Below are 7280 nucleotides of genomic sequence, written 5' to 3' on the forward strand. Positions count from 1 at the left end.
CGGCGGAGATCCCGGGCGGCGGCGGCGGGTCCGGCGAGGCCCGGGTGCCCACGGGAGGCGGCGCGGCGAACTCCGGCTACGGGGACACGATCGACGGCGGGGGCGGCTCGGGCGCGGGCGGCGCGAGGCGCAGCCCGGTCGGAGTTGGACATGTCCGGCGCGGCGCAGAGGGGAATATCTAGGGTTTGGGGTGTTTGGACTGCGAAATTTTCGGGGAGAGCACATATATATAGGTACAGGGAGCTAGGAGTGTCCAAATGAGGAGCGGTTTTCGGCCACGCGATCGTGATCGAACGAACGAGGGCATGTAGGGGAGTTAGATGGGTTTTGGGCCACTTTGGAAGGGATGTTGGGCTGCAAAGAGGAGGGGTTTTTTGGGCTACCCAGTTAACCGTTGGAGTATCAACCGACCTCCAAATGGCACGAAACTTGACAGGCGGTCTACCGGTGGTATACCAAGGCCACTTGGCAAACCTCGGACCATTCTGAGAACATTCAACACACGCACACGAAAACAAGGTTTGAGAGGGGCGAGGGGCACACGCGAGAGGTCTGGACTCCGAACGGACAACGGAGAGAACCGGGAGAACCCGAACGGATGCAAGTTTTGAAAAACATGCAGATGAAATGCAGATGATAACATGGCAAAATGCAACACGCAATCAAATGACATGGAAACAAAGGCGAATAACTGGCAGACACCTAGCGCATTGAATCCGGGGCGTTACAACACTCCTCCACTAACAAGAGATCTCGTCCCGAGATCTTAGGACCGAGACGGAAGGGAAAAGGGATGAGGTGAAACAAGAACTCAAGAGAAGAAGCAAAGAATCGAGAGCACTCGAGAAGAAGAGAGGAACGACGAGAATGACGAGAATCAAAAGCTCACGGAATCAGATAGACTATGAAACTAGTCCGGTTAGAATGGCATAAGAAACGAATAAGACTTTAAGGATTTAGGCAGCACTCCGGTTGAAAATGGAAGGAATAGAACACGAGCTAGAGAGGATGGAATGATACTTGATGAAGACATGACACAAAACCTCCGGAAAGAATTAAAAGAGTTGAATGAAAAGAACAGAGAAGAAAATGACAACTTGTGCCACGAATGAAATAGAAAGCAACCTTAGAAGAAAAGATTGAATGGAGTTGTTGAGAAAATTCAACAACGAAAAGAATAAGCTTGTTGTGGACTTATGGAAAACATCTCAAAATTCTAAGGTGATCACCGACCACAAACAGAAATGATTGGATAACTGAGAAGAATGAAGAAATGCAAAACTCCACTTCAAAGGAATATGGAGAATTAATTGCACTTCGAGACGCGAGAAGAATAGATACTTGAACTCCACCGACAAAATCTTGATGAACTCTTGAAGAATGAATTAAATCATGAAGAACCACCATGAAGAACTCCGGTGACAAAAGGACGATGAGATAGAATGAAGGAAGAAAGAATAAGATGAGCCTTGCGATGATTTAGATGGAGGTTCCGTCAAAATGGCTGAGGAAATTGAACTCCGGAAAAGAAAAGATGAAAACACTTGGAACTAGAATTTATTCATTAAGAACAAACTCCGAAGGAAAGGATTGAATCGCCTCGAGGAAATAAGAATAAGATTTATTGTATGCTTATCCTTCATCAAATTCAATTGATGACAAGCAATGGATTTGGCACACTACTTATTCCCATAGAAAGGATTAAGAGGGATATAGCACAAAACTTGAGAAAGTCTTCATGAACCACCGGTAGGATTGAAGAACGAATGGATTAATATGATAATCAAGGAAAAAGAATCTTGAACTATCCACCGTAGAAATTTGAAATGACTTATGAAAGAGACTTAATCACCGGGAAGAATTATAGGAACAAATATGCTAGAGGGGATTTAGATGCAGAAGACTAAAGAGATCATAAGCTAATTAAAGAATACTTGAACGAAGCACCGGGATAATTGGATAACGGTCGCTGAAATGTGAGGACGAAGAATTCTTCTGGAACGATGGCCTCCGGTGAAAAGAAACAGAAATTAACTCCTGAAATACTCCGGATGAGTAAGAAAAGAATATCTGACAAACTGAAATAATTCGAGAGGATGATATGAAGATAGAACCATGAATCTTCGAGAGAACGGGCACAATTAGAGGAAAACTCTTCTTCGGTCTACAAAGTTGAGAAAGACGACGAGAAACACCACCGAAATTGTTGAGAAACTTCGGAATAATGAAAAAAGAGGAAAGGTAGAACCCGAGATGAAAAGAATTTGAAAGCGATCTTGGAGATGGCATCTGACTGATGAAATTCATTCTTACGTCGCACTTTGAAAAGAATTTGAGAATAACTCCGGGGAATTAGAAGAGTCAGGTAAGATCCTGGGAAAAGACCTGTGGGTTAGGGCCCACTGAAGAGATAACACCGTTGGAAAGGTTTGTTGAACAGATAAATGATGCAACGGAACATTGAAATATTTGAATAAGGTGACAACCTCGAATTAATTGGAACACAGACGAATCTCCTGAGATGTCCTGAGCACTCCAGAAGAATAAACTGGCGAGAGGAAAACGAGCAAGGAGAACACTTGAGCTGAGGGAAAAATATAATCACTACCGAAAAGGGAATTGAATCCACCGGAGAAGATAAAGAGATGAAGAATGTCAAACAACAGAGAATCCACCGGTTGAAACAATTGACGAAAGACTGAAGAGGCTCTGCAAGAATGAAATTGATGGTCGAGACAGAGTCAGACTCCGGGAAGAAAAGGGTGGGAGGGCGGAAAAACAAAAGCAACTTGGAAGGGGAAATGACGACTATCTTGAAGAGGAACACCGGTTGAAAGAAAGCAAAGGCTTCGCACGAGTAGGATGGATACTCGATTACGGACTCCGGTTTCAAGAAGAAGAAGGGTGGGCGGGTGGGAAAGAAAACAACTGAGGATTGAACTTGGCAACGATGAAGAGGCTCGAGTCAACTTGATGAGAAATGCACAGGATAAAAGAGCTGAGAACCAACGATCGGAAAACCAACTGCGTGATCCTAAAGAAAATTTTTGAAGGGGAAGAGGAGTAATACAAAACACCTACATCAAGATTCCTCACCAGAGCGACGAAGGGGCAGAGGAGTACAAAGAATTCCTACTCTCCGATATAACTAGACTCCGAAAATAGTTCTCTTCTAGACTCAACAACGACCAAACTACACGATCAATCAAGGGGGGGCTCCTAGGGTCGGTCGAGGCTCTGATACCAACTTGTCACGCCCAATATGCGACCCTATCCAAAAGGAACTCAAAGGTCCCACCAAGGATAGACCCGCATACTGAAACGCTTTTGCAAGGTGGATATCATTACATCAACATTACATAATAGATGGGGATACGTACTTAAGGCATACAATGCCACATGAATACAACCTCCAATACATAAGAGCATCATCCGACTAGAGATGAAACACAAACAGGAACTCAAACAAGATCCACCCTGCTAGCCCAGGCTGGCGACCTGGAACCTATCCCTGATCGAAGAAGCAGAAGAAGAACTCAACGCACGCAAGCATCGCTCTCGCATCATGATCATCACACAACCTGTACCTGCAACTGTTGTTGTAGTAATCTGTGAGCCACGAGGACTCAGCAATCCCATTACCATGGGTATCAAGACTAGCAAAGCTTAAAGGGAATGGAAGGGGTAAAGTGGTGAGGTTGCAGCAGCGACTAAGCATATATGGTAGCTAACATACGCAAATAAGAACAAGAAGAGAGCAAAAGGAACGGTCGTGAAGCTAGCAATGATCAAGAAGTGATCCTGAACCCCTACTTACGTCAAACATAACCCAGAAACTGTGTTCACTTCTCGGACTCCGCCGAAAAGACACCATCACGGCTACACACACGGTTGATGTGTTTTAATTCATATCTGGTGTCAAGTTATCTACAACCGGACATTACCAAATTCCCATCTGCCTATAACCGTAGGCACGGCTTTCGAAAGATTATGCCCTGTAGGGGTGTCCCAACTTAACCCATGATAAGCTCTCGCGATCAACGAAGGATATACCTTCTCCCAGGGAGACCCGATCAAACTCGGAATCCCGGTTTACAAGACATTTCGACAATGGTAAAACAAGACCAGCAAAGCCGCCCGATGCGCCAACAATCCCGATAGGAGCTGCACATATCTCGTTCTCAGGGCAACACCGGATAAGTCAAGCTACGAGTAAAAACAGCCCTCGAGTTGCCCCGAGGTGGCCCCGCAGGTTGCTCGGTTCAGACCAACACTTAGACAAGCACTGGCACGGGGGGATAAAATAAAGATGACCCTCGGGTTGGCCGGCCCAAGGAAAGGTATAGGTGGTGGTGAGGCAAATGGTAAAACCAATGTTGGGCTTTGCTGGAGGAGTTTTATTCAAAGCGAACTGTCAAGGGGGTCCCATAAATCACCCAACCGCGTAAGGAACACAAAATCCGGGAACATAACACCGGTATGACGGAAACTAGGGCGGCAAGAGTGGAACAATACACCAGGCATAAGGCCGAGTCTTCCACCCTTTACCAAGTATATAGATGCATTAATAATATAAGAGATATTGTGATATCCCAACCAAAATGCTGTCCACCATGGAGCAATCTTCAACTTCACCTGCAACTAGCAACACTATAAGAGGGCTGAGCAAAGCGGTAACATAGCCAAGAAACAGTTTGCATAGGAAAGGTGTCAAAGGTTAGAGGTTCATGGCAATATGGGAGGCTTGATAAACAGGTGATAGGTAGCGCAGCAAAGCGATAGAACGAAGCAACTAGCATAGCAATGATAGTAGCGAGATCCAGGGTAGCGGTCATCTTGCCTGAAATCCCGCTAGGAAGAAGAACGAGTCCATGAAGAAGATGAAGCCACGAAGACGAACCAAGCGTAGACGAACGAATCCTCAAGATCGCAACGAAACAGGAACTATCGAGAAGAAGCACACAACATAGTAAACACACCACACATGAACATGACATGATGCACAACAAGAGTGATGCATGACAAAGCTACATGAAGCTACTCATGGCAAGATATGATGCAAACAAGAGCAACACATCAAGGCAAGTTTAAATGAGGCCGGGAACAGCATATAACAATTCCGGTAAGTCCTCATATGCAAATTTCGAAATTGGTCCAGATCTGAATAAACCTTATGTTCTAGTTGTTAAACAGCAAGTTAAGATGCACCAAGATGATCTACACGAGATTCTACTCAAGTTACATATAAAGTTCACTTAGTTTGGAGCTACGGCCTAGAAGATATGAGCAACACAAGTTAAACATGGCATTGATGCAAAATGCATTCAAACATCAAGCAAACACCTCAAAACATGGATGCAACATGATAATATGAAAATATATGTGAAATCAAGCAAGTTTCATATAGAGCACACTCAAAACGGAGCAACGGTGCAACACATACACTATACAAGTTATAGCAACAATCTGTCCAAAACAGCAACTAGGCATATTGCAAGCATCAAAACAATATGCTATAGCATCTCAACATGAAAACAAAAGACATGGACATGATGTACAGGTAAAGCATCACAAAACATGAATATTGAGCTATCTCCAGAAATCACTAGAGCATGCTCAAACACACATGGCAAGATTGCAAATAATAACAGTTCAGACTTTGGAGAAAATAACATCAGGTTGCAATGTTCAGAGCTACCAAACAACATGTTACAAGAACTTAACATGGCAAACAAATGCATGACATGAACCTACTAATTGCATAGAACAAGAGTCCCTTACTAAACATGAGCCAAAAAGGATCAGAAAATATGATGGCACCCATGTAAACATAGCAAGTTATATTACAGATTCAAACATGTCAGGAACAACGATAAGTAGGCATGTAGATGAGCTTGTACCACTCACCCAAGATCATTACATGGCATGACAAGGTAACCAACAGTAAGATGGCATATTTATGAAGCTAAGCATGGCAATAGAAAGTTCATAGGGTACATGGATCACTAACAAAACACATGGCAACAACTGAACTTAATGTTAATAGGCTGACAGCAACATTATTTAGCAACTTTGGAGCAAGATTAGGAGAAGCTACAGCAGGCTATAAATGCAACCAGGGGCATGGATGGACAGAGCATAGCATGTAGAACAAAACACCCTTAGTGAACATCTCCAGATTATGCATAGAATGACTTGTAGCAGCAGGTTTACATAGCATCACGAAATAACAGATTCAGCCTAGCAAAACAGCAACAGCAAGTACCCTACTTAACAAGCTCGATTCACTCACCACAAAGCATTGCATGACAAGATAAGCATATCATTAGCAAGAAGACATGTTTATGAAGCTAACCAAGGCAAGAACAAGTCCATAGCATGCAAGGATCAACTACAACAACCTTGGCAAAATTGAATAACAAGTAAACAATCTGCCAGGAAACATTTTGGAGCAAAAGTAGAGCACGAAAATGACATGCTAGACTACTCCATCATTGCAAACAAGGGCATGAATGGATAGATAATAACCATATGTTCAAAACACCCTTGCTGAAGTATCTCAAAATATGCATGGATCTCTCTGTAGCAACATGTTTACATGGCATCAAAATAACAGCAGAACAGGGACTAAAATCAGCAACATCACGAAGCCTAGTTTACATGCTTGTGCTAGTCACCACATTGATCACGAAAATACATGGTAAGCACCTCTCTAAAGAAGACATGGCATAGTTCAAAACACATGTAGACATCAACCTCATAGGATGCACACATCAAACATGGCAAAAATGACAAATGAGCATGTTCTGTTAACAGACAACAGACAACATTATGAAGCACTCTTGCAACGATGATTCAGGCATCAAGATGAACTCAAATGAACATGATGCAATGGAATGAAATGAAGTACTCATTGAGACGAACAACAATTTGACATATTACACGCACAAAACGGAGCTACATGCATGGAGATATGATGCAACGAACATGGCATGATAATAACACAGATCTGGGGTCTTAGCAGAAAATCACCGCGGGGGAAAAGTCAACCTGGGACGGAGGCGTGCGGGACGAGGAGATCCAGGGCAGGGATGGGGCCGTTTTGATGGATGGACTGGTCGATCTCATCCAGGCGGGATGGATCTGGCCGGAGTGAAGCTCCGGCGAGCTACTGCGGCGTGGCGACGACAGCGGGGCCGGCCGGACTGGGCGAAGGAGGCCGGGGGCGATGGCCGGCGCTGTCCGGCAGGGAGGCGGAGGAGCAAGGGCGGCGCCGGCCG

This window comes from Triticum aestivum, chromosome 4B, assembly GCF_018294505.1.
Source record: "Triticum aestivum cultivar Chinese Spring chromosome 4B, IWGSC CS RefSeq v2.1, whole genome shotgun sequence".
In the NCBI taxonomy this organism is placed as follows: domain Eukaryota; kingdom Viridiplantae; phylum Streptophyta; class Magnoliopsida; order Poales; family Poaceae; genus Triticum; species Triticum aestivum.